Source organism: Leopardus geoffroyi, chromosome D3, assembly GCF_018350155.1.
Source record: "Leopardus geoffroyi isolate Oge1 chromosome D3, O.geoffroyi_Oge1_pat1.0, whole genome shotgun sequence".
Classification (NCBI taxonomy): domain Eukaryota; kingdom Metazoa; phylum Chordata; class Mammalia; order Carnivora; family Felidae; genus Leopardus; species Leopardus geoffroyi.
The window spans coordinates 77,867,844-77,894,942 of NC_059339.1; the positions used below are offsets into that span (position 1 = coordinate 77,867,844).

Consider the following 27,099-nt stretch of genomic DNA (forward strand, 5'->3'; position numbering starts at 1 on the left):
AGAGAACCCATTTAAAAAGCAAAAACAAACCGACGCACAGAGGCACAGGCTAGTGTCCTCAGTCCGCCCCTGCCTGGACGCCAGTCTGAGGGGATTGGGAGCGACCACCAGAGCAGAGGCCAAGCTCTCCACTCAAACCAAAGGCTCCCAACCTCTGCAGAGTGACCCTTTCCTCCCCAGGCTCCTACCACTGAACGACACTTAACCTCCTGCTCCCTTCAACTTGTAGCTTTCCATGGGAAACCTCCTAATGGGATTGGGTTCGGAAAGCCTCCGCCACACTAAAAAGGTACCTAATCCTTTTAGCGTAAGGGATAATCTTTTCAGAGAAAACTGCGCCGGCTTACGTTAAGCGCAATTTCCTCTGAAGTTCTCATCCCAGCCGGAATTTGCACATTCAAGCATTTTCTGATGCCCTGGGAATGCTCCCCAAACATTCCAGAGCCACACGTCTCCCTCTGCCTTTCACGTTCCACCTCAGCACCCAAACTGCGCTAGGGAAAGTCACTGGAGTCGGAAACCGGGTTAGCGTTCCGTGGTCAACGGGCAGCAGGGACAAGTCAAATAGAAGGAAACAAAGGCTCCCTGTCTGTGCACGGGGAGCAGCCCCAGAACCTCGAGAAACAGACCCTAGCGCAGCTTGAGAGACGACGGCCCGGAAGGGGCAACGGTGAATTTCCCAAGAGCGGACCATTTCCAGGCTATGACAGCTAACGAATCTGAACATCGTGCGGGATGTTTTGAGAGCAAGAGAGCACAGGCAAGGGAGGAACGGGGGCAGGGAGAGAATCCCAAGCAGGCTCCGCACCGCCAACGCAGAGCCTGACTCGGGGCTCAGACTCACAAACCTGAGCCGCAATCAAGAGTTGGATGCTTAACCTGCCGAGCTGCCCAGGCGGCCCCATATCACACGGGATTTCTTAACCTCACCCCTGGACTGAGGACTTTCTACCCTATTCCATTTTCTCCAGAGGCATAAACGGGAGAAGCCACACCCAGACTACAGAAAGAAAAGGACCCCCACGGTCGCACCAAGCGCGGTATTGTCTGAACTCAACTGGGGCGAGGGATGTTCAGACCGTTTACGTAATTCTTTGGACAACAAAGCAAATCTAAAAAGATGAGCTGCTGGCGCTGGGGTTTGCTGCAGGTATCCAAAAATGCGTGTACGTACTGCCTTGCTAGGAAACAAAACGAGGCATTTTTAAGACAAAACCCACCGCTCCCCTTTCTGGGACAGGTATTGCCCAGAGCACACACTAAGGGCCGTTTTCCCATTTAGACTGAGTTTAGGTTCTTTCTGCCAGTGAGGAGGCTGGCAGTCATTCCTACAACTAACCTGATTTCTCTGCAGTGTTAATGTTTTTCTTCTGAGAACCAATCTGTTAGCCATGGCCCAGCACATCTTAGAGCAAGGAACTTTCCTGAGATGGAGTGATTGACAGGAACTTAATCTTCTGCAGCTGTATGCCTGGCTTTTTTTTTTTTTCCCCCCCTAGGCAAGACCCTCGGAGAAAGGGAGGTGGGTAGGAGGCACGCACAGCTGGTGACGTTGCCGTGTGCCTTCAGACTCGAGACCCACACACAGGACCTCTTTCCTGTCACTGATGAAAATGTCAGCTTTGGGAAAACAAGGGGGAGAATCCAGGGCTATCGTTTTAGAATACGCCTTTCTCCCAGGAGTCTCAAACTCGGAATCAAAGAATCAAGGAAAACTCCGCCCTCTTCTGTCACTGATGGGTGAACAAGTTACGACAGCCTGATGGATAACTAGGTTTGCTCGGCATCCTTTTGATGCTCAGTAAGGACCACACACAAATGGACTTCCTTTTGACTTTAAGATGGGAAATCTCTAGCCCAGACTAAAATGCTATAGCCCTTAACAAAGCTTAGGTCCATAAAAATATTTTTTGACAATAGGGTTAAAAAAAAAAAAAAGGAAACAGAGGCAGCTGCCATTGCCCTCCCGTTTGGACTTGAAACCAACTGAGAAAGCCATTTCTTCACTCGCCGAAGGCATTTCAGTTCCATTATTGTTTGACACAGTCCCACTGCAAAGGTGCTTTTATAGAAAACTCTGAAAAGGAGATGGGGTCAGGCTGTTCTAACCATTTCACTTCTCAGTCCCTCCCCGCCCCCCCCCCCCCCCAACATTCCACAAAAATAATCATGTAGGTTTGCGGCCTGAGCCTGGACAAAACGTTCCCACTAACACGGTCTTCCCCTTTCCTCCAGCTCTCTCAAAGAACGACATTGTTCTTGCCCCACAATCCCCGCAGAGTTGGCAATCGTCCCTCTTGTCCCCAGGAGCCCAGTAAGAACCAGTCTAGGCCTTTCATAGACACCCTGAACACAGCTGAGGGTCACTCCGTCAGGGAGGGAGACACCAAAACTTTTCATACCCAATTTAGGGGAAATGCAAGCTGGTCACTTTTTTTTTTTTTTTTTTTTAATCCACCCGCTTAACAAAACTGATATATTTGAAGTCTCATCGCTGTATCTAGACAGAAAACATTTTAACCAATGATAGTTTTAAAGGCTTCCATTCAGAGTATAAGCACTGTGAACACAGGGCTATACTTTTCACTCATTGTGCCATTTTTCTCACAACATTCCTATGAGCACATTAGTTCTACTTTATGGATAAGGAGTCTAAAGCTTGGAGGAGTTAAGATTGCCCAAAGTCTTCCCATAAAGCCCCCAAATTCATTCTCAACGTCAATGCCGCTTTATACTCCCAACAGAATAAAAGATCCCACGCGGATAGCAAAGGGTGCAAGAATTTGAAACTCTACATAGCACCGCTTTCATTCAAAATCAAAAGTAAGTATTAGTTACTATTCGATTTAATACGGATCTTCCTGAGGAGAAAATAGGGAATCCTATCAGAAGTGGATTGAGGACTTCCAGGTTATTTACAAAACTTGCATGCCTACAACACAGAAGCAAACATATCAGCTCCATAAGAAATATTAATACAGGATACTGATTCCAGAGGTTATAGATGTAGCCAGAAGGCGTTCGGCATCACTAAAATAGTACAAAGAGAGAAAGAGGCACAATTCAATGGTTTAAAACTAGGCTGGAAAAAGTAGTTAGAATTATAATTACTGACGAAAGATTTAAAAATGCTCCATTCTGTTTATTGGCCGAGTACCGCCCTGATCAACAGTGAAGGAAAAGACTACATACATTCAGCATTAACAGGATTTTTGTTTTTTTTTTGAGCACAGCTCTCTTGCCAACTTGGTATAAAGTCACATACAGCAGAAATGAAGAAAATGTTCACATGACACACAGCACATGTTCTGTGTGGGCGTGGCAACAACATGGTGGTAGGAAGGGAACTGGAACAAGGGCAGAGAGACCCAGAGTAGATGGTGACGGCCACCACCATGACATGGGACCTTGGGCAGTCCCTCAGACTCTGGGATTCTGGACATGGTCATCCAAACACAAAGGGAGCTTGACCATGAGGTGTGGTCTCTGGTTCTAAAATTCACTTTCATACTCTTAGAAGTTTTTTTTTTTTTTTTTTTTTTTTAAACGTTTATTTTTGAGACAGACAGAGCATGAACGGGGGAGGGGCAGAGAGAGAGAGGGAGACACAGAATTGGAAGCAGGCTCCAGGCTCTGAGCCATCAGCCCAGAGCCCGACGCGGGGCTCGAACTCATGGACTCACGGACCGTGAGATCCGTGACCTGAGCTGAAGTCGGACGCTTAACCGACTGAGCCACCCAGGGGCCCCACTTAGAGGTTAGTTTGTGACTAACGTTGACGGGCTCCATTCAACATAGAAATCCAAGGGCAAAGTCTGTGACCACAGGTCAGTAGGAGAGCCAGCCCCCAATCACCCAGCTGCTCCACAAGACTAATCACCCATCGGGAGTTGGCAATGGAGGGAAAAATCAAGAGAACACAGAGTCACCGAGCAGAAAAGCGGCGAATGCCATAAGGAGACCAGCTTCAAGGACTTGCTACATCTAATATGTTTTTTAATGTCTCTTGGCAACTTCTCAGTAAAGGGCCAGATACTAAATCTTGTAGGCTTTATGAGCCATACGGTCTCTCCCCCGCAACTACTCAAATTCTGCCTTTGTAGCAAGAAAGAAACCATAAACAACATGTAAAGAAATAGGTATGGATATGTCCCGGTAAAACTTTATTTACAAAACCCTGCAGCAGCCAGATTCATCAGCTGAACCGTTGCCAGCCCCGGGACAGAACAGGTTTCCTCGGAGTCCAAACATCCACGAAAGGCTGGCGGGCTGCAGGGAGCCCACCGGCCACAGCTGTTGGCCACAGTCCGGCTTCATAAGAGGCCACTGTGCATGGCTCTTCAGGACTGCCACTCAGCCATCAGACATTAAAGCCCCATGTGAATACACCAAATACACACACTATCACTCAGAAAGCAAAGAACCCATGTTCACTTTTTTTTTTTTTTTTTTTTTATGAAGCCTGATATAGCAAGTCTGGGATATTTTCACAAACCTGTAAGCAATCTGGTCCGGTGATTTATTCCAAATGTTGACTCTACTTTGAATGTGGTGCCCAGGATTACAGAACACAAGAGGGCGGCTGGAGGAAAAGGCAGGGACAACGAGGTATCCTAAATATAATTTCTGCTTTGGAGTCTTTAAAAAAAAAAAAAAAAAAAAAAAAAACAAAACAAAAACCCGGAGGACCATCCCCACAGAAGTGAACTTGCACACTATAATTTTATAATCAGATTTCCCAGAAGTAGGTCCGTGTCAAGTGAAAGAGTGTTCGTCTCAACAGGACGGGGCAGGATCTCAAGGGGGCACAAGAGTTCACCGAAATGTTCTTCTCCTACTTCATGAAAAAAAAAGCAAGCCAATTATATTTTGTACTATTTTTAAACAGAATTTTTTAAAAACCTACAAAGCATTCATGGCTGTGGCTCATTTAACTGTCGAATGTCTGAAGGAGTCTTTTAAGTTCTATTAAATCTTGGGAGAGCAGCGACTTCGACACTAAATTATTTTCTCGGGTGTTTGGTAATTGCTGGTCTGCAGTATAGGAAAGGAGGTTAATTTACCTTCCAGTGAGCCATGGCTTTAAATTAGTTGTACAAAGGGAGAATTTAAGGACTCTGCTCAGAGGACATGAATTCCAGGCCATTAGTTTTTGTTCCTGGTGGTCAGGAATGGCATCTGGGCCTAATTATTCGCATGTGTATCTAGCGGGGCAATTGTCTGGCTAACTAATATATTTTAAGAGGTCGGCATTTTCAGTGATGGAGTTGTAAACACAAGGCTTATTATTTGGTCTGAAGCATAAAGTTTCCTAGATACCAAATGCTAATTTCACAGGCTTCCTCTACTACAGAAACTACTAGGGGTTCAGCATTCCTTTATACCATCACCAAGTCTCAGTTGGGAGTGTGGGGGGGGGGGCCCAAAGCCTCTATCGTCTGGGTGCTTCACACCGGGAGGCCACTGTAATTTGCCATTAGTCAAGCCCAGAAACCCTGAAAGGGACAAGAAACCGTGACAGCTGGGAAGGGGAGTCATCTAGGGTCTGACGTGGTTCACAGGCTTCACGGAGTATACCCTAGGGTCAGGGACAGGCCAGGCCCCCCAAATGTCTCCACTCCTGGTCTTTCACAGCCTGAAAGTCCACCTCGAGCCTCTCATTTCCTTGGTCCCGTTATCTCTAGCAGTCCTGCGTAGATGTTGTCGAAAGCCGCGAACCACTTATCTGTGTCGCAACACCAAGTGGTTCACATCGCAGAGGACTGACCACCATACGATCACAGCTACACCAAGTGGTTCAGATCTAGCCGAGCTACTCAGCAAAGCTTGCAGGGAACAAGACCTAAGACAGGAGGGAGTTCAAGGGACACCTGGAACAGGGGGGAGGAAGCTCTGCAGTGAGGAGTGAGCAGCCAAGGAACACCAAGAATGGAGCAGCATTAAAAGGGAGAAACAGAGACCCCAAGACAAAGGCTATTCCTTCAATTCCTTCATTCACATCCAACCCGAGTGGGGCAGGGCACCGCACAGCAATTGTCCTTCCACACAAGGGACACCAAACTCAGATCCTCCGTAACAAAAAGGATGTTCTTCATGGACCCTTCGGGTTATCTGGGTTTCAAGACTGTTGATGACACCAATCTACAGGCTTAACATGATCGGTCATAAAATTGTAATTAAAAAAAGTGATGAAGAGGGGCACCTGGGTGGCTCAGTCGGTTAAGCATTCGACTTCAGCTCAGGTCACGATCTCACGGGGTTCAAGGGTTCGAGCCTTGCGTCAGGCTCCACAGGCCAACAGCTCAGAGCCTGCCTCGGGTTCTGTGTCTCCCTCTCTCTCTGGCCCTCCCCTCCCCATATGCGCTCTCTCAAAAACATTAAAAAAAAAAAAAAAAAGGTGTGATGCTCAACACTGTATCATCAAAAAGGCTCAGCCAATTTATCTTTCCAGCCGCACCCAGATCAATGCCTACGATGCCACAAGTAATCATCTTTCAAAAATGGAAAAAGAAAGCAAGCTGAGCCAGCACATGCTACACGCTCCTCTGCATGGCTTCCACGCACATTACAGAGCTGGGCTGGGGGGCAGGAAATAAGAACTCCCAGTCCTCTGATCTCCTTGGAGAAAGGTTCCATGTAAACACTGAGCATTCGGTTACCGCGGAAATTCTATAAGGAAATGGGGCCTCCCACACTGAAGCTGGAGCACATTCCGTAAATACTCTTAACATGTTAAGTTTTTTCAAAAACGGTGTTCTTTTAAACAGGAGCCAATTTTGAATAGGAGAAGCCAGTACAGACACCGTTAAATCTAACACAGATTTCTCCCAGGGCTTTCGAATAACCAGCTGGTTCTTGAAAGTATGACTTTCTCTCCAGCACCTAAATAAAATTTAATTTAAAAATGGGGAGGTGGGAAGGCAGAAATTAGTCCCAGCATATCAAAGAGCTTCGACAATTTGGTTGTACTTTTAGCAACTACTATTTATTGCATGCCAAAATGAAAGAAAGAAAGGACAGGAGACAAAATCCATCACATCTAGTATGTCGCCAGAAAGCAGTTCCACGCTAGGGATGTGCCTGACCACAAGGTCAGGATCTCCGGAGACCCGGGATCCCAGGAACCATGGCGGGGCCCGGCCACAGCGCCCACTGACATGTGGCTGTGTTATAGACACGCAGAGGTCCCTTCTGAGGGGACCAAAGCACAAAACTCTCCCCACCGCCAGCAAGGGGCCACACGATCAAACACCCAGATGAAAGTCTCCTAGACGGTTTGCTCACTTGTAAAATGAGAGGTTGTGGAGATGAAACCAGAGTGCAGACATCTTTCCAGTCCTAAGTCCCTGTGGACACAGAGTCCCTTTAGCCCCGGTACCGTCCCCGTGGAACATCGTCCTCTTTAGCTACCTCCTCGGCCGGCGATAGACAACGTCCGAGTTTCTCACGAGCCCATGATTATTCTCCATATGTCCACTTCGGTGGCCTCTCCAGGACTCAGGACCTCTCTGTACAGCGGTACAGCTCTGCCCTGCACGTGGGCGCCCAGCGTGGGGGAGCCAATCAGGGCCAAAATCCAGCCTGCACCCCCGGTCAATCAGCCTAGAGCTCCAGAGATGCCTTTTCCCGATTCAAGCCAAAGCACGCTACACCCTAACGGTAGCCCTGCCTGGAAACATGAACCTCTTCACAGACCCCAGAAGTAGAAACCTAAGTAGGTGAGCATATGATCATTCAGTCCAACACAGGAGGGAAAAAAAAGTGCCCTTTAGACAGACTGCTTACAGAGCCTGAATCTTCACATTTTAGTCTTTTTTTTTTTTTCCTAAGGAAAATAGAAGTTTAACATTCTCAGTGACCGCGCTCCAATTCCCAAATAGTGAAATTACTCTTCAGAGTATTGCCCCTGCAATATCCTGGAGATGTCTGTGCAGAGGGTAGAGACCACAGTACTGTCCTCTTAAGTCAAAGACTCCGTCCCCCATTTCCTGCCTCTATGAATAAGAGCACTCAACCTAATCGGTTTTTTCAAAAATGATACGAAGTAATCCAAAAAACCCTCCTGAAAAGCCTAGAAAATTGGACTCTGGGACATCATCAGCTGGAACTGGTCTCTCGTTAGAATAACTTCACAATCCCGTGGCCAAGAGGCTAACCACGGATTGACAAATGCCTTTTGCTGAGACATCTCAATACCTGGCAGACTAAGGGGAAATACAGAAATAAATACATCTTTGTAAACTATTTCCTCCCTTGATGACTTGATCATGAAATGGGGTATTTTTTTTTTTTTAACGTGAATTTTTTCCCCCCCTTCACCAAAGCCATTTTCCCCGGAGATGTTCTGACAATATACTGCTAACATACTCTCCCATCGTGGAATTCATCCGGAACATGTTGCAACTTGAAAAAACAACTCGGCCATCTAACAGGCGTCTCTATGGACCTGCAGATTGGAGACCAAAAACACAGAGTAAATATTTTTGGTCTAGCTCAAAGGAGTTTGGTGATTTGTGTGACTGAGTTTTTTTTTTGTTTGTTTGTTTGTTGTTGTTTATAATAGTTTACTGAAAAAGTCAGGAAACTCTGTTCACATCCATTTGTTTCGGGGGTGAAGGATCTCGAGGGTCAAACGTACACAGTGCCTGACTCAGCAGTGGCTCAATAGATATTTATTGGAGGAGTGAAAGCTTCAGGTCTTGTACTCACTAGCGATTTGCTTCGATGCAAGACACTGAAATTCTCAGAGCTGTAACTTCCCTGAAAAATGGGGCTCCCAGCTTTCATTATTTACCGTAGTTACGGTCTGGAAGGTTGCCACAAACACTAAATTTGCAAATAAACTGCTACGGGGGGAAATACAGCATTAGGTTCCTGCAAGACTCTGGTCACAACATTTTTGTCAACTGATGGCTAATCTCGTTTTATGTTCCTGTTGAAAGGCATCTTATTTAATATTGTTGACTCATGAACAATGGAGCCACAACCAACAGCACGCACTAACTCATGCCTGAACAAGGCTTCCCTAAGGCTTAGGTCTTCTCTGTAAGGCACACCACAGCCTCCTGGGCCATGAAACAAGACAGCACTGTGGCACTATCCTTGGGGTCCATTTCAAACAGTGGAGTCACCAACAAAACACACAAATATGGAAAACCTGGCACTAAGACCACAAAAAAAGGATACCTGTTTACGGGAGGAGTGTCAAAAGGCGCCAGACTGTCACCTTGTTCACCCTCAGCTGGGAATGTGCACATCAAGACAAAGTTCTCACTACTTTGCATGTGTCTCTGAATGACCACTGAAGCCCCCACGAGCATGGATTTGGGAGAATGACAAATAAATGTTAGCAAGCCGGTAAATCTGCCAATGCGTCATCCACAAATAACGAGAACTAGCCCCATCCCCACTCCCTAAATGTTGACTGCCTCCTAAATGCCAGCCACTGTGCTAGGAAGGTGGCCAGGACGGACAGACAGACGGCATTTCTCACTCTAAAAGTCTAGTTGGGGAGGAGGAGGGGAATGAACTAACATAACAGTCGCCCGAGATACAGAATTTACGAAGTGTGAGAACTGCGTGATGTCGAAGATAAGGAGATATGTAAAAGGGAGACCATAATACCACAGTAGGTTCAGGAAGATCAGGACAATAAGTACCAAAGCCCAGGTTGGAGGCTAGAAGGCAGGACACATGTAAAAGCCTAGAGGCAAGCTTGGGTATAATTACATCAGGTCACGTGATACTCAAGTATCCAACAGAAGGAAACCTGGCTCCCAAGTTCAACGTACTTCATTTTTTTAAAAATGTTTTTAAATTCAACAGATTTACTATTGCCCAAGTGCCAGGCACCAGGCACGATGCTAGGGCCACAGAGGAGGAGAAACAGCGTTCTTTCTGTTGGTCACGGAGCCCACCGTCACCGGGACTGGGGAGAGACGCTCTGTGGGACACAGCATACACATGCTTTACTTAAGAACAGCATGAAAAAGCAACACCAAGCCCGAAAGACAAAACTAGTGTTCGTCTCTGGTTACAGAGGGATGTACCGAGCAGGTAATATCTAAGCCGAGTTTGAAGGACGGGGAATCTGCTGGCTGAGTGGGGAGGGGGATCCCAAGGGAAGAGGCAACCGAGTGAACGGATGTCCTGATTTGCCGGGAAAAGTCTCCATGCTTGCCTAGGATATCGGAATAATTATTAATAGCCTTTTCGTTCTCGAGTGTCCCGATGTGGATGACCCATCTTCGCAGCTGTGGCAGGGTTCAGTGAGGCTGGGACTCGAGAAGGGGGAGGGGGAGGAGACAGGGTTATAGGCTGGCACAGCTGGATTGGCCAAGCTAAGAGGCGGTCTCCAGGCAAAGCCAGGCAGAGCTGGGGGGACTTCAGACTGGCGGCCTCAACACAGGAGGACGCGGCAGCACAGGAGAAAATCAGGAGGAAGACCATTCAGAGGCTGAGGCCAGCAGACCATATTTAAGGCAAGAGACGATGAGCTCAGGAACACTGGAGATGGACAGAGATCTCTTGTGAGACACTCATGAGATGGAGGCTTTAGTATCAACTGAGTGAGCCTAGAGGATTTTTGAAAGGCAGAGAAAAACGGGTAACTCCCGTGACCGCAGTCTGGGACACCGGGAGGTTGGTGCTGAAAACCGTAAGCCAAGTCTAGAACCCTAGGCTGGGAAAAGGAGCTCTGTTTTTGCACGCACTGTGTGTGCTGAGCCTTCAGGCCCCCCCCCCCGCCCAGAGAAGGGCCGTTGTGCCACCAGAGGTTTGGAGAAAGAAAAGAACCATCCACGTGCATCTATCTGGCGGGTGAGGATAAACAGAGGAGATAGCTCTGGTTGGTGATGGGGCTGCAGACTCAAAGGAGAGACTCCCCATTAGAACCCAGAGCACTGGGGCGCCTGGGTGGCTCTGTCGGTTAAGCATCTGACTTCAGCTCAGGTTATGATCTCAGTTTATGAGTTCGAGCCCCAAGTCAGGCTCTGTGCTGACAATATGGAGCCTGGACCCTGATTCGAATTCTGTGTCCCCCTCTCCCACACTCGTGCTTGTCTCTAAAAAAAAAAAGAAAAAAAAAAAACAACACAAACCAGAGCATTAACTCTCCTCCTCTAAGACATGCCCAAAAAACACACAACTCTAGAAAGGACGGGCACACTCCAAATGGGGCTTCAACAGAAATCCTCTACCCACCTCCACCCCTGGCCCTTAAACTACGACGCCCCGATTAAGTACGTCTTCCCAATTAAGAGCTACCCACCAGAAATCTGAAACACAGTACCAAAGAGGTGGGCTGAGGCAGAAACAAAGCGAAAACGCCTGGTAAGAAACAAGAGTAGAGTCCGATTTTTTAAATACCCTCCCACTGGCTTCCTCTCTCGGGGATTACATTTACTTACACAAGTCCAGTAGCTAAAGTTAGCCAGGACTTCAAATAGATCCCACTGCAGTTTTCTCACGATTTGATGGGAGAAATCCTACAAAGCCGATGTGGTTGTATGTATTAGCCGACATTCTCCCCTCCACGCGCATGCAACCATTTGCCCCGTCAACGAGGGTGCACCTTCCCACACGGAAGCTCACTCGTAAGGACCCAGGCAAAAATCCCTACTTTGTAACCAATAACGATCTTCAAGAGAGACAGAAGATCCTCCCAATCTCAGCACTTTAAACCTGATTTTACTGGTTACGGCACAGAACACGTGTGGACTTCTCAGTTTATTAGCACGAAAGGCTCCTAACGGTTAATGGCAACCAAAACACCAGACTAGGTGGCTTGTAATCACAGAAGGAACCCACAGGAAATTTTTTTTTTTTATCCCAAGTGTCAAATAATCATTATTAGGCTTACCGGTGAAGCAACCTCATATGAAAATTCTTCAAGAAGTAGGAATATAGCACATCATTTTAACCATTTATCTGGCTATGCTCATTTTACACATCCAACTGCAAACAACTCAAGCTCATAGAAATATCTGGATGTTATCACTTCCCGATGGGTAGACAACAAGAAAATCTGATTTTCTTCTGAAGGCAAAATAAAAGGAAACCTCTAGACGGCAGGGAGCATTACACTCAAGGGCAGTCATGTTTATAGGTCTGAGTTCATGTATATCCTTCGGGCCAAGCTCTTGCCGCTTAAGTGTTTCCCGCTGAAAAGCGTACTGCTCACCAGGAGACAGGACAAATGGGTCTAGTGAACATCCGCTTTATGGCTATTACTGTCAGCTGAGGAACACGGCTCTGAGTAAGGACACCATGGGGGGCTGGAGTCAATCCAAGTTCACCAACATGTGAAGGCTACAATGTGCAGAAGGCAGTAGTGAAAACCTGGGGGTGATGCCAAGGGAACAGGGAGCAAACGATACCAACTAGCCTGCAAGGCTCACCCCTTTAGAGAGCACAAGCACCCATGTTTTCACGGCCTCCTGGGAAAGTTCCCTCTTTCTGTGCAAGCTAGGAGAAAATGGCCTTCTGCTTGAAGACCCAGCCCAGTGGCCTGAGCCAGGAACTGTGATCACGCAAAGTACCCGGGGCCCGCGGAAGCTGCCACGTCCTACCCACTGGAGAGGGTTTACTATCATCCCGAAGGTGACAACCAAGCTAGAAAGCACATCTATGAAGTTACAAGTCACCTTGTCCTCCTCCATCAGGCAAGCTCACCACCGACAGATTAGGAACGGTCCCGTGTATTCCTCCCGAAGGCACATCTTGTTTCACAGCTAGCCACAAAGATGTGCACAGCGTTTGGGGAAACCAGTGCAGGATGTGACATACGAAGGAGCCAGCAGCCCCGTTTCCCAGCTGCATTTATCTTATTCCGGCTGTCACTGTTCTCCAGCAGAGTATCGTCCACACAATGGTTGCCAACACTGAAGACCGAGGCCTTGGACCGCACTCCTGAGTAACAAGGTCCCATCTAGACGGGATGCCTGTGGCCGGTGCACCCGACCTCCGTTAACCATCGCAGGTTCCCCCGAGAAGTGGGGTTTCTGACCAACAGCTGCCTGCTGCCTTCATGCCTCGACCCCTGAAAAATCTACAGGAGACAGAGGCAGGACCCTAAGCACTGAAGGATACAGTAACAAGGGGTGTCCTGTGGCTCGGAGGACAGGGTCCAGGAGGGGAGGTGGGGGACGATCGCCCCTCAGGGCCCGTGCACAGCAGTGGCGGCCCGGGCACGTCCCCGCTGCTAGGAGCAAGCTGCCTTCGAAGCCAGGTCTCTAGCAGAGGCTCACAGACCTCCAGGCCGAGGCAGGAGCAAGGCCACACAAGGTGACCTCGTGACCTCTCCCGCAGATTCCACGAAGGGCCAGAAGTGACCTGCCCGGTTATCACTTTGGGCTCCTCCTGTCTGTCCACAAACTTCTGCACAGACGTGGGTTGTCAGGCTGGTACGACGAGAAGCTCCTGAGCCCGGGGTCAGGCTGACCTGGACGGAAGCCCAGAGGCAGGGCCACCTCGAGGCTGTGGGATCTCAGGCAAGTTTATCAACCACGTTCAGCCTGTCTGCCTGGGTCAAAGACGTGAGAACTGGCCGCCTCATGAGGCCGTCGTGTAAAAGGCACCCAGCAGAGCGTGGAACAGGCACCCAACACGTAGGAGTCTTGACGTGACATTAACTTGATCTATTCGGCAGCTACAAAGTCCACTAACAATGACTCGAAGATCGACTTCTCCCGCTATGATGTCCGTAAGCAGCACAGGCTAGTAGGATACTGGGCTGCCGCTTCCTGCTTTTCAGGGGTTTCTATTTTCACTCCCACACCACGACTGTGCTCCAGGTAGCAAGAAAACAGGACAGAGATAAGAAGCATGGCCTGTGTGCGTGTTGACGGGAGGGTTCCCCCAGTTTTTAAGGCAAGACCCACAAGCATTACACATTTTGGTGACCGTATTCCGGTTTTTTTGTTTTTTGTTTTTTTTTTTTTTTAATCTCACAACTAAAGAAACAGACACTTTCATAGGAATGACTGCTTGGTCCAGACGGCTATGCCAGAATACCAGAGACTGGGTGACTTAAGCCGCATACACTCATTTGTCGGGGTTCTGGAGACTAGGAAGTCCAAGGTCAGGGTGCCAGCAGACTCCATGTCTGAGGAGAGCCTGCTTCCTGGTTCACAGACAGCCGTCTTCTTGCTGTGTCAGCACATGGCAGCAAGTTTTGTTTGTTTTTAAACAAGGGCCTGAATCCCATACACGAGAGTTCTACTCTCATGACCTAATCACCTCCCCCAAGACTTCATCTCCTAATACTATCACATTGAAGGTTCAGTACAACATATGAATTACAGGGGGAGGGTGGCACATTCAGTCCCCTGCCATTTTCAATCAACATAAGTGTTAATGGATTCTTTCTTCCTCAAGGGGGGTAAAGCACCAGAAAGTGAAATACAGATAGGCCTGAGATGAGGAAACATGAGCTTAGAATGGAAAGAATGATCCTAAGGGAAGATGTATGAAGACGGAGAGGTTATCCACCTCCTTTATAATTAAGGCTTGCCTTGTCACACACACAGGCGTGGATGGCTCGCATCCTACACAACCACACGACCCCCGTCTTCTACAACTCCAGCTAAGTATCCATTTCCAGAATGCCACTATCTCAGAGCAGACCTGTCTCTTCCTTAGCAAAACATTCTATTGCTACCATGCACCCCCCTACCCCCGAATCTTCAATTCTGTCAACTCCATGGTACAAAGAGGATCTCGGAAACTCTTCAAAATAAAACCTAAACCCGAGACGTTCAAAGCTACGCCACAATTTGGCCTTGAGCAGAGTTCCACAGAAAGCAGCTGAATGGGCTTTAATGATTACAAAAGGGGAAAATTCTCACCTAAGTATTTACTGAGTTTGGGGGGAGAGGGAAGACAACAGCAGCTGAAAGGTCCAGAACAACAGACAGCAGTTCAAGGGTCCAGCAATAAGTAACTGGTGGGAAGGAGGGGACAGGATGTAGCCTCATCAATAGCATTTTCCAAAGAGCAGCAGCTGCGGGAAGAACAGTGGAGCAGGGGGAGAGGAGGAGGGAGGAGGATCGCTGGAACGCTGTGTTCTGTGACAGATGAGGTGACAGAAGCCTGACCATGAGTGGTGACGGAAGACACGCATGTCAAGGCTGTTCTTATCTGGTGGATTAGAGGAGCACGGGGGAGAGGTACGAGAGGGATCAATACTCACTCCAAGATAGGTTTATGGAGCCAGGAAAGTGTTGGCTCCACTGGCCATAAGGAGAAGGCTGGCAGGATGCTAAGTTTGGAGAGAACACGATAAATCAAGCAAGAGGAGTGAAATGTGCATGGCCTTCAAAGGAATGAGAAAAGCAAGCAGGAAGGTCTTTAGCTGTGGACATGGGACAGTCTTGATTCACACAGACAAGCAAGTGCATGAATGCAGCCATAATCAAACTAGAACTTGAGGCCAAGAGCTCCAAACGGCTATCGTGTGCGGAAATAGAGAAAAGAAAATGGAGCAAAGAAATGGTTGGAGCAGCTGTTTGGAAAGTCGAAGTAGCCACATGAGAGACTAAGTCAACAGAAAAAAAGACGTCAAGAGAAGGAGGATTCTGGTCCATGGGCTGGTGGTTAGGAACCTACAGCAAAGCTTCTCTGCAAGAACCGCCTCCAACAACCCTCCCATCCATCTGCACAGGCCACCTCCCTACAATCTGGGCTGGCCCTGTCACTTGGTTCGGTCAACAGCACACAGAGACGTCTAGGGAAGATGGCCGAATACGTAAGCCCACCTCGTCCCAGATACAACAAGGTAACAGAACAGTGTAAATAACCCAGAAAACAACCGGAGGGCTGGCAGAACGAACCCCACAGCTGAATGCAGGGTAGAGGCCACATCGAAGAGGGTAGGAAGGGAAAAGAGCTGGGAGCTAAACAGACCCACAGGTGCAAAGAAGGGAGAGAAACAGATGCTCACACTGGGGAGGCCCGCACAGGGAAGATGAACCCCACATGTGGCATTGAAAAACAGAGGAGTCAAATTTCTTGAGCTCTTACAACCAGGCCTTAAAACTTGCAATTTTAAAAATCAGCAGGCTCGACTCTGGGAGAGCCAGGAGGGCAAGAGGAAATGGAGTCCGCATCCTGAAAGAGACAGAACAAACAGCCTGGGCAGAGACAGCATAGGAGTTTTGGGGTTTTTATTTTTTAACTTTTTTTTTTTTTTTTTTAACTGTTTGTTTACTATTGAGAGATGGAGAGACACAAAGCATGAGCAGGGGAGGGGCAGAGAGAGGGGGAGACACAGAATCCGAAGCAGGCTCCGGGCTGTCAGCACAGAGCCTGACGCGGGACTCGAACTCACAGACTGCAAGATCATGACCTGAGCTGCAGTCGTTCACTTGACCAACCAAGCCAACCCAGACGCCCCGAAGGAGCAGCTTGAAAAACACCCGGGGCACATAGGAGGGGGAGCAGTTTACCCCAGAGGGACAGAGACTATCGGGAGAGACTGCCAGGACCGAAGGAACTGGCAGGTGCCATTTCCCTCTCCCACTCCCCAGCACAAACACACACCCACCTGCGGGAACCGGCACAGTCCCAGCACTCACTCCACTTCACTTTATTACACTCGGGGTAAAAACCCCTGCAACGTGCTCTTAGCCAAAACCCACCCAACAAGCAACACCACACACACCCAGCCATGTTCAAGCAGCCCCAACAGGAGCCAGCACCACTCCAAAGTGACTCCTGCCGTGGGGGGGCGGGAAAGATAACCACACACACCATTCAGACTGTGGCCCCAGCAGAGGGCTGTGGACAGGCAGCTGGTGTGATCGCAAGCCCTGCCCACCAAACAAAGCTTCCCAGATACAACACAGGGAAGACACCTTACGGTCTGGTGCTACTGCATCTCTAGGGAATACCGGGTCTGACTCGGCTCAAGCCGAAGACAGCGCCAGACTGGCCCGCTAACGATACAGGGACCAAGCCTTGCCCACGACAGGGAGAGGGCGCCACTGCAGGACAACCGGACTGAAGGGAAAAGTGGCTCGGCCACCCCATGTAGGAGACACCCGGGAAGTGCCAAGTTCTGGTGACCAGGGGCCACTGCACTGCAGGGCACTACGGGACCCCTTCTTCGCAGGGCCACGATCTTCAAAGAGCAGGAGACCTAGAGGACTTTCCAAACGGACAAAACGAGGAGACCGAGGAATACCTCCCAAATGAAAGAACAGGACAAAATCGCAAGAAACCTAAGCAAATGTGGATAATATGCCTGATAAAAGAGTTTAAAGTAATGATCATCGGGTACCTGGGTGGCTCAGTCAGCTAAGCATCCAACTCTCGATTTGAGCTCAGGTCATGACCTCACAGGTCGTGAATTCAAGCCCTCTCCCCCCACCCGCGACATTGAGCACCCCTCCCCCCCACCACCACATCCCTGCTTGAGATTCTCTATCTCCCCTCTCTCTGCCCCTTCTCTGCACAAGCTTTCTCTCTCAAAAATAAACTTTAAAAAAAGTGATCATGAAGATACTCACTGGATTTGAGAAAAGAAGACCTCAGTAAGACCCTTAAAGAGAAAAAAAAAAATCAGAGATGAACACCACAGTGGATGAATTACAGTAGATGGAATAAACAGCACACTAGAGGAAGAATAAATCTGTGACCTAGAAAAGCAATAGAAAGCAATCAGGCTGACTAGGAAAGAAAAAAACAAAAACTGAAAATCGTGAACTCAGTAGCACCATCACGCAAAACAACATTCAACAACAGGGATCCCAGGAGGACAAGAGAGGGAGGCAGAATATTTGAAGAAACAAGCTGAAAATTTTCTCGAATCCGAGGAAGGAAACAAATCCAGATCCAGGAGGCACAGAGAGCCCTCAAAACAAATCAACCCAGGGAGGTCCACACTGGGATACGTTGTAATTAAAATGGAAGAAAGCAGGGATAAAGAGAGAATGGCGAAAGCAGCAAGAAGAAAACCGTTACATAGAAGGGAAACCCCATAAGGCCGTCAGTGGATTTTTCAGCAAAGTCTGCAGGCCAGAAGGGAGTGGCAGGATAGATTCAAAGGGCTAAACAGGAAAAAAAAATCTGCAGCCAAGAATCCTCCAAAGCTATCATTCAGGACAGAAGGAGCAAGAGTTTCTCAACAGTTCACGACCACTAAACCAGCCCTGCAAGAAATGTTCAAGGGGCTTCTGAGGGGAAGGAAAGAGCATAAGCAGGAGTAAGAAAAGAGGAAGCCTAAGAGCAGTAAACTAAGTGTAAAAATCAGTCGAGGGCCTCAGAAAAGGATGTAAAATTGGACACCATATTCCTAAAACATGGGGGTGGTGGGAGAGAGTAAACAATGAGTTCAAAGTGACCCTCAACTTAATATAGATGGCTAGGTGCACAAGAGGTTATATATACGAACATAATGGTAACGACAAGTTGAAAGACAGGAATAGATAAGCAATAATAAAGGAATCTAAGTATCACTAAAGAAAGCCAACTTATGAAAGAGAACAAGCGAAGTAATAACTACAAAAACAACCATAAGTAACAAATGGCAGTAGGTACGTACGTATCAATTATTTGGAATGTAAATGGACTAAACACACCCGTGAAGACACAGGATGGCAGAATGGGTAAAAAAAAACAAGACTCTGTGCTGCCTACCAGAGACTTATTTCAGACCTAGAGACACATGCAGACCGAAAGTGAAGGGATGAAGAAAGTTTCTCATGCAAACAGAGGTGAAAAGAAAGCTGGGGTAGCATTTGCATCACACAAAATAAGACTTTAAAGCGACTCTGAAAAAGGGCACCCGTGTGGCTCGGTCAGTTAAGCATCCAACTCTGGGTTTCAGCTCAGGTCATCATCTCACAGTCGTGAGAGCAAGCCCCATGTTGGGCTCCGCGCTGGGCGTGGAACCCGCTTAAGATTCTCTGCCTCTGCCCCTCCCCCACTCACACTCTCCAACACAAAACAAAGAAACCTTAACAAAAGACACTATAATAAAAAGGACAATCCAACAAGATTACTTAACAGTTATATTTACGCACCCAACACGGGATCACCCAAATACAGAAAAAATAATACAAAGGACTTCAGCTCAGGTCATGATCTCACGGTCCAGGAGTTCGAGCCCTGTGTCAGGCTCTGTGCTGACAGCTCAGAGCCTGGAGCCTGCTTCGGATTCTGTGTCTCCCTCTCTCTCTCTGCCCCTCCCCCTGCTCATGCTCTCTCTCGATCTCAAAAATAAACATTAAAAAAAATTTTTTTAAATAATATAAAGGAACTAATAAAACGGTAAGAGCAGGGGACTTTAAAACCCCGGTTACATCAATGGACAGATCATCCAAACAGAAAATCCACAAGGAATCATTGGCTTTGAATGACACATTGGACAAGAGAGATTTACCAGATATATTCAGAACATACCATCCACAAAAACAGCACACACCTATACATTCTTCTCAAGTGCACACAGGACATTCTCCAGAACAGATCACATATTAGCCCCAACGAGTCTAACAAATTAAAGACTGAGGTCCTACCGTGCATCTTTTCCAACTACAATGCTATGTAACTAGAAAAATCAACCACAGAAAGTATCTGGAAAGAGCATAAATACATGAAGGTCAAATAACATGCTACTAAATGAATGGGTCAACATACAAAACCATGAAAAAATGACAAAAGAAAATGTAATGGTCCAAAGTCTTTGGAATGCAGGAAAAGCTGTTCTAAGAGGGAAGTTTACATCAATGCAGGCCTACCTCAAGAAGAAAAATCTCAACCTAACCTTACACACCCCTAAAGAAGCCAGAAAAATAGAACCCAAAGCCAGTATAAGAGCAGAAATAAATGATAGAGAAACTAAACAATAGGTCAATGAAACCAGAAGCTGGTTCTTTGAGAAGACCAATAAAATTGATAAACCTTTAAGCCAGACTCAAACCCAGACAACAAACCCTCAAACTCAGAAATGAGAGGTAACTGACACCATAGAAATACAAAAGATTGTAAGAGGTTATGAAAAATTATATACCAACAAAATCTACAACCTCCCAAAACTGAATCAGGAAGAAATAGAAAATCTGAATGACCAATTCCCAGCAATGAAATTCAATCAGTGATCAAACTCCCAAAAACAAAAGTCCAGGCCCAGATGGCTTCACAGATAGATTCTACCAAACTTTTGAAGAGTTAATACCTATTTCTTCTCAAAGGATTCTAAAACAATACAAGAAGAAAGCAAACTTCCAAATTCATTCTATGAGGCCAGCATTACCCTGATACCAAACCCGATAAAAACACTACCCAAAACAAAAACAAACCTGATGAATATAGATGTAGAAATCCTCAACAGAAGGTTAGCAAACCAAATCCAACAATACATTTAAAATATCATTCACCATGATCAAGTGGATTTATTCCTGGAATGCAAGGGTGGTTTAATATTCACAAAATCAATGGGATACATCACATAAAATGAAACCCTTATGATCATTTCAACAGATGCAGGAAAAGCATTTGTAAAGTATAACATCCGTTCATGATAAAAGCCAAACAAAAAAGGAGGTCTGGGGGAAACATACTGCAACATAATAAAGGTCATATGTGAAAAACCCACAGCTAACATCCTACTCTCTGTAGAAAAACAGCTGTTTCTTAAGGTCAGGAATAAGACAAGGATTCCACTTTCACCACCTTTATTCAACATAGTACCCAAATTCTTAGCCAAAGCAATCAGACAAGAAAAAAGAATAAAAGGCATCCAAACTGGTAAGGAGCTTTCACTATTTGCAGAGGACAGGATACTCTAAGTAGAAAACCCTCAAGATTCCACAAACTAGAACTGATAAATGAATTAAGAGTGCAGAATACAAAAATCAATGTACAGAAATCTGCATTTCTTTACACTAATAATGAAGCAGCAGAAAGAGAAATTAGGAAAACAATCCCATTTACAACTGCACCAAAAATACCTAAACATAAACTTAACCAAGGAGGCGAAAGCCTGTACTCTGAAAACTATACAACATTGAAGCAATCGAAGACAAATGGAAAGACAATCCATGCTCAAGCATTAGAAACATTGTTAAGGTGTCCACATTACCCAAAGCAATCTTCAGAGTCAATCCAATCCCCACCAAAGTACCCACGACATTTTTCACAGAACTAGAACAATCCTAAAATTTGTATGAAACCACAAAAGACCCTGAATAGCCAAAGTAATCTTGAAAAAGAAAAAAAACCGGAGGTAACAATTCCAGATTTCAAGCTAGATCACAAACCTGTACGAATCAAAATAGTATGTACTGGCACAAAAACAGACATCAATGGAGAATAGAGCACTCCAATGTAAATTTGCAACATGGTCATTTAATCTTCAACAAAGGAGGAAGAATATACAATAGGGACAAAAAGACGGTCTCTTTGGCAAATGGTGTAGGGAAAACTGGACTACGTGTAAAAGAATGAAACTGGATTTTTTTTTTTTTTTGAAAGAGCATGAACAGAAAAGGGTTAAAGAGAGAGAATCCCAAATAGCCTCCACACTGTCAGCACAGAGCCCGACGTGGGGCTCAATCTCATGAACTGACTGATCGTGATGTGAGCAGAAATCAAGAGTCAGATACTTAACCAACTGAGCCACCCAGGTGCCCCTGGACCACTTTCTTCCACCACACGCAAAAATAAATTCAAAACGGATTAAAGACAAATGTGAGACTGAAAGCCATAAAAGTCTGAGAAGAGAGCACAGGCAGTAATTTCTCTGAAAGCAGCCATGACAACTCTCTGGTAGGTCTCCCAAGGCGAACAAAAGCAAAAATAAACTATTGGGACTACATCAAAATAAAAAGCTTCTGCACAACAAAGGAAACGACGCAACTAAAAGGCAATGGGAGAAGATGTTTGCAAATGACACATCCAACAGGGGGTTAGTACCCACAATACATGAAGAACTTCTGTAACACCACAAAAAAAATCCATTAAAATTGGGAAGACAGACATTTCTCCAAAGACCTACAGATGGCCAGCAGACACGTGAGAAGTTGCTCACTATCAATCAGGAAATGAGATCAAAACCACAGTGAGAGATCACCTCACACCTGTCAGAATGGCAAAGATCAGAAACTCAAGTATTGAAGATGTGGAGAAAAAGGAACTTTCACACACAACTGGTGGAAATGCAAACTGGCGTAGGCACTGTGGAAGACCGTCGGAAGGTTCCTCAAAAAATTAGAAACAGAACTACCCTATGATCCAGGAATGGCACATGAGGTATTTACCTAAAGGATACAACACTAATTTGAAAAGATGCATGCACCCTTACGTTTATTGCAATGCTATTTGCTATAACTAAATCACGGAAACAGCCTGAGTGTCCATCCGTAGATGAAGAAGTGAAGAAGATGTGGTGTGTGCGGACTATTACTCAGCCACAAAAAAGAATGAAATCTCGCCATTTGCAACATCAGTGAATCTAGAGAGTATAACACTAAGCAAAATAAGTCAGAGAAACACAAGCACCATATGATCTTACTCATATGTGGAATTTAACAAGTGAACCAAGCAGGGGGGAAAAGGAGACAAAACAAAGAGGCTCAAACTAGAAGGACAGATGGTTAGCAGAGGGGAGATGGGGGGATGCATAGAATAGGTGAAGGAGATTAAGAGTACACTTATCTTGATGAGCACGGAGTAATGTACAGAACTGAATCACTATATTGTACACCTGAAACCAATAACACTTCAGGTTAACTGCACTGCAATTAGAAAAAAAATTTTAAAAATACACAACAGGTGCCTGGTTGGCTCAGTTGGTTGAGTCCTACTCTTGATTTCCGCTCAAGTCATGATTCCAGGGTTGTAGGACGGGGCTCTGTGCTGAGCATGGAACCTGCTTAAGATACACACACACACACACACACACACACACACACTCTGCCCCTCTTTCCCCCACTCGTGTTCTCGTGCTCTAAAAATTAAAAATACACACACACACACACAATCAATATACAGCAAAGTGACCTACACTGGTTCCAGTCTTGAGTAATTTAGACCTTAAAAGCTTCCATCTCAGACAGTTTCCATCTCTGTGCTCCTCGAACGCTCAGACCACCATGAAGAGAGGCCCTGCCCAGACTACTGACTCAAGGAACAGGTAGGGAGGTCACTTAGAGAACGGAGGCCTTCCAGCTGGCAGCCAGCACCAAGGCCCCCAACACATGACAGAGGCCACCTTGCTTCCTCCAGCCAACACCATCCTTGATGAGCCCTGCCCCAAATGCAAACCCAGAGAACCAGGAGCAAGAAAATCCTGGCTTTGGGTCACCAAGATGTAAGGTGGTTAGTTATGCTGCAAAAGAGGACGGAAGAAAATTCTGTGGAAAGAAAGGAGTAAGAATAATCACAACTGGAAACCCTGCTCCACCATGGGTCTGTCACAAGCTCAAGGACATTAAGTTGCTCGACAGTCCTAAGCCTTAATTCATCTCATTTGTGAAGAACAAAAATTGCCATAAGGTTGCCGAAAGAGTTCAAGAAAATCACGTATAGAGCCTAAGGCAGTGCCTGGGACACGGGAGGTGTGCAATGCATCTTATGATTATTAAAAGCGAAGTCAATATTTCTGGATACAACCAAAATTAATGTGAAGAGCATATTTGGCAACGTCCAGAAAATTAAACACAATCTCTTCTGTTACACAATATTCGCATTCTTAAGAAATCTTGTATAATCAACAATTGTGTTGTGAACGGGAAAAACTGTTCCGCTGGGAAGAGGGGGTTAGGATCTCCAAAGGTTCAGATTTACAACAACAGTTTATTTTCCGCAAGAATTTAATAAGTAACAACAGCTTATGGCTCTAAAACCTCAACATCCCTGAGCAAATCCAAGCATTTAATCACATCCAGGTTTTAGCTCACAAGGCCTGTCACATACCATCTCCACCAAGACGGTCACTTGCACGCCCTTGTACACATTCCTATCTTCTTCATCCGTGGCTTCTCGTCAGGCACAAAACGGAAATCGCGAACACGACCCCCAACGTTAAGTCGCAACTTGGATTAGAAGAATGTTGAAGGAAAGAACCCAGAACCAGTCAGCTGACCAGACCAAGTGGCACCAGCTTTTGTGGCTATGGACACTTCGCGGTCCCGGTAAGGAAAGCTTCATTACAAACAGCGGCAGCCCGTGCAGCAAAACGGCGTTCGGTCATCTGTCGCGTTATACTGCATTTCGGTATTAGAGCTGATCCCGAGGGAGAGGTCTGTAGCCTACCCACGATGCGATAAGATCTATGGACTCGGCTTACTTTTCATAGTAGCGACTGGAATGTTCAGTGGCTGGTTTCACTTTGAGCGATCTTCGGAGAAAACTAAGTAGGAGATCGTCCACTCCTCAGAGCAGTTTTGCTCTGGGCAGCCTCGCTTAAGTGGACAGCTCCCACATTCAGAGACTTCATTTACTCTTCTACAAAGCTAAGGAAAATAACGTCCTCGTTTATATCCCTTCTCCTTAGAATCTTAGTGACGGCGCACGCAGATTAGCCCTGGAAAGCCCCACACACCATCCAGAACATGAAAACCCAGCTGGTCTATCCAGAGTGAGGGTAAGGTAACCGTGGCTAGAGAAGGCCTTTGGGAAGGAATGTATTCACCCATCCCCCCCATCGTTTTACCCATTCAGGAATACCTTCTGACTGCCTATGTCGTACAGGCATTTGCGGGAGTGAGACGGACTCCTTGCTTTCCAGATGGCCATTTTCAAGTACGAAGATTCACAACATCCTCGCGGTGTTGTCTTGGAGACTAGACCTGTTTAAGCCACGAGACACTGCTGGAGGAAGTATATACCAGACCTACAGATGGGATGGATGGAAAAAGAAAAGTCTGGGAGGAAAGCAGGATCGCTAAGATGTTTAACAGGAGCCAGTCAGGAAGAGAAGGCACGCCATACTAAGAGCCAGTAATGCCTGGTTAGGACAAAGAAAGGAAGTTACAGATAGTTAAAGCCGGAGTGGACACCCCTGTCCCCACCCACATAGGTCCTCTCTCGAAGCAGGCAGCAGCAACCACAGCAGCAATGAACGTCACCACACAGCACGTATGGCCCGAGCAACGTCCCAGGGGCCCAGAAACAGGCCTTAAGGAAACCGGACGTGGTTGGACAGCGGGAGTCTGCACTTGAAGGTCATGGTTGAGAGTTATTCCCGTGCAACTGACCACGTCCATTATAGGGAAGGCTCCATCACGTTATGTACCATTCTTTCCACCGTGACCTTTGGGCGAAATCTCTTTGGTCTTCATATCAAGACCAGTTGTAGCTCCCCCAGGCATTGTTCAGTTTTGACCATATGGACTCGGGGAGCAGTTTCTCATCGGCTGCCGGGGCGCTGGGAGCCAGCTGGGCCACCCACAGCAGGTCTGTCTGTCTGTACGGTAGACATTCTTACCGTCAATCCTGGCTCCGTTTCTCCAGTCCCAGTCCTCTTTTGGTCTTTTTAATTGATGCTCTCTTCATATTTTATGTATTGTAAACTGCCCTATACAGATCTGGAACAGAGCCGAGTACAAACTGAAATCCGCAAACAGTAAACATGGCTCTGTTTCAGAGGATGACCTTATTGCACAAGGACCATGTGTATTCATTCACCTTTCCCCAAACACGCATTCTGTGTGGAAAACAGGCAGGGTGCTGTGTTAGGCACGGGGAATCAGAGTAAGATAGGCATGACCCCGCCCTTATATCTAGTCCGGAAAAGATACAAGATAAAGCCACAAATGGACTTAAGTACCTTAACAGGAGAAAACAAGGACCTGGTATGGAGAACCACAGAGACTGGGGGAGAATACTGTGGTAACGCTAACTTCTGAAGGACTGGGAGCGAGCAACTACTGGGGTTTTGTGTTCTTAAGCAGGGGAAGACTTTTTAATCCAGGCAGTAGAAACCAAATAGGCAACACCTTGAAACAAGGAAGAGTCTGCCATCTAAAGAAATGAGCTAAACTGAAGAAAGAACATAGGATGAGGGTAGACAGGAAGAGGTCAGATCACTAGAGGCCCCACAGACTAAGGTAAGGAGTATAGATTTTGTTTCCAGGGCAGTAAGAGCCCACTGAAGAATTTTAAGCTGGGGTCAGGCATCATCCCTTTTAAGGTTCAGGATCTCACTTTCTGATGCGTGGAAACAGATTCCAAGAGGCAGGACAGGAGGCAACAGTTACAACAGTCTAGGCCAAACATACGGGTGGCCTGGACCAGGTTGGTAGCAGTCAACAGAGCCCATGTTTACATATATTTGATAGGAAGAATCTAAAATCACTTCCAGATCAGTCTAGAGCAACTCCTCAGGTATTGAGGTCACAAGTGAGGGCAGCAGCGTTTGTATCGAGAGAGACATGATCACCGTGTCTATCTGGATGGATTATCTTCGAAATGTCTAAAAGACATCCAGTGGAGACCAAATGGGCAACTGGATGGGTGAATTGCTGCAACTCAAAAAAAAAAAAAAAAAAAAAAGAGAAAAAGAAAAAATCCCTCCAAAGACTCTCAGGGAAGTACTAGACTATAGGCGCCACCAAAACAGAGTAAATCAGAAAAGGGGAAAACATGGGGTCCAGGAAACCCAGAATCTGACACAAGAGACCAAGGGACCCGGACAGAGCAGACCACGATGGACAGAGTGAGTGAAGACCAAGAGAGTAGAGACCGACCCCGAGAGAGAGACAGAGACAGATTTTTTTTGAGCTACAGGAAAGGCAAAATACAGAGGGAAAGGAAAGGCACTCCACATTCAGGACTTAGACATCAATAGCATTTCCACAATCACCCTGAAGACCATGAAAAACTGGTCTATCCCAAACCAGAAGCCCACTGGCTGCAAAGATGGGAAGTGTGTGGACGGTGGCTGAGGACAGCTGAAGTCTCTCCCACAGAAGGAATTTGTCAAGAGACGACACCAGAAATTGACAAAAAGTTCTAAGTTACTTGGAGCTACAGACAAAAATCAAAAGTTTTGAAAACTGGAATGTGGTGCTGGGGTGGGAGCAGAGGTCCTGGGAGGGGTCGAGGGCCTACCATCTGTCTTCTCCACTGTGGAGTCACTGGACATTAAAACTCTAA

At 46.6% G+C, this 27,099-nt stretch overlaps 1 protein-coding gene and 1 long non-coding RNA gene across 6 annotated transcripts in view; both read right to left on the bottom strand.

Annotated features, from left to right (window-relative positions):
- The window catches only part of CCBE1 (collagen and calcium binding EGF domains 1), a 258,831-nt gene that overhangs the window by 210,833 nt on the left and 20,899 nt on the right, over positions 1–27,099 (bottom strand). The gene's annotated exons all lie outside the window — the stretch shown is intronic.
- LOC123587436 lies at positions 1,491–26,707 on the bottom strand. Its single transcript, XR_006707302.1, has 2 exons — positions 24,670–26,707; positions 1,491–24,455 (listed from the first exon to the last, which is right to left on the bottom strand). It is a non-coding gene; the product is annotated as an uncharacterized LOC123587436 (long non-coding RNA).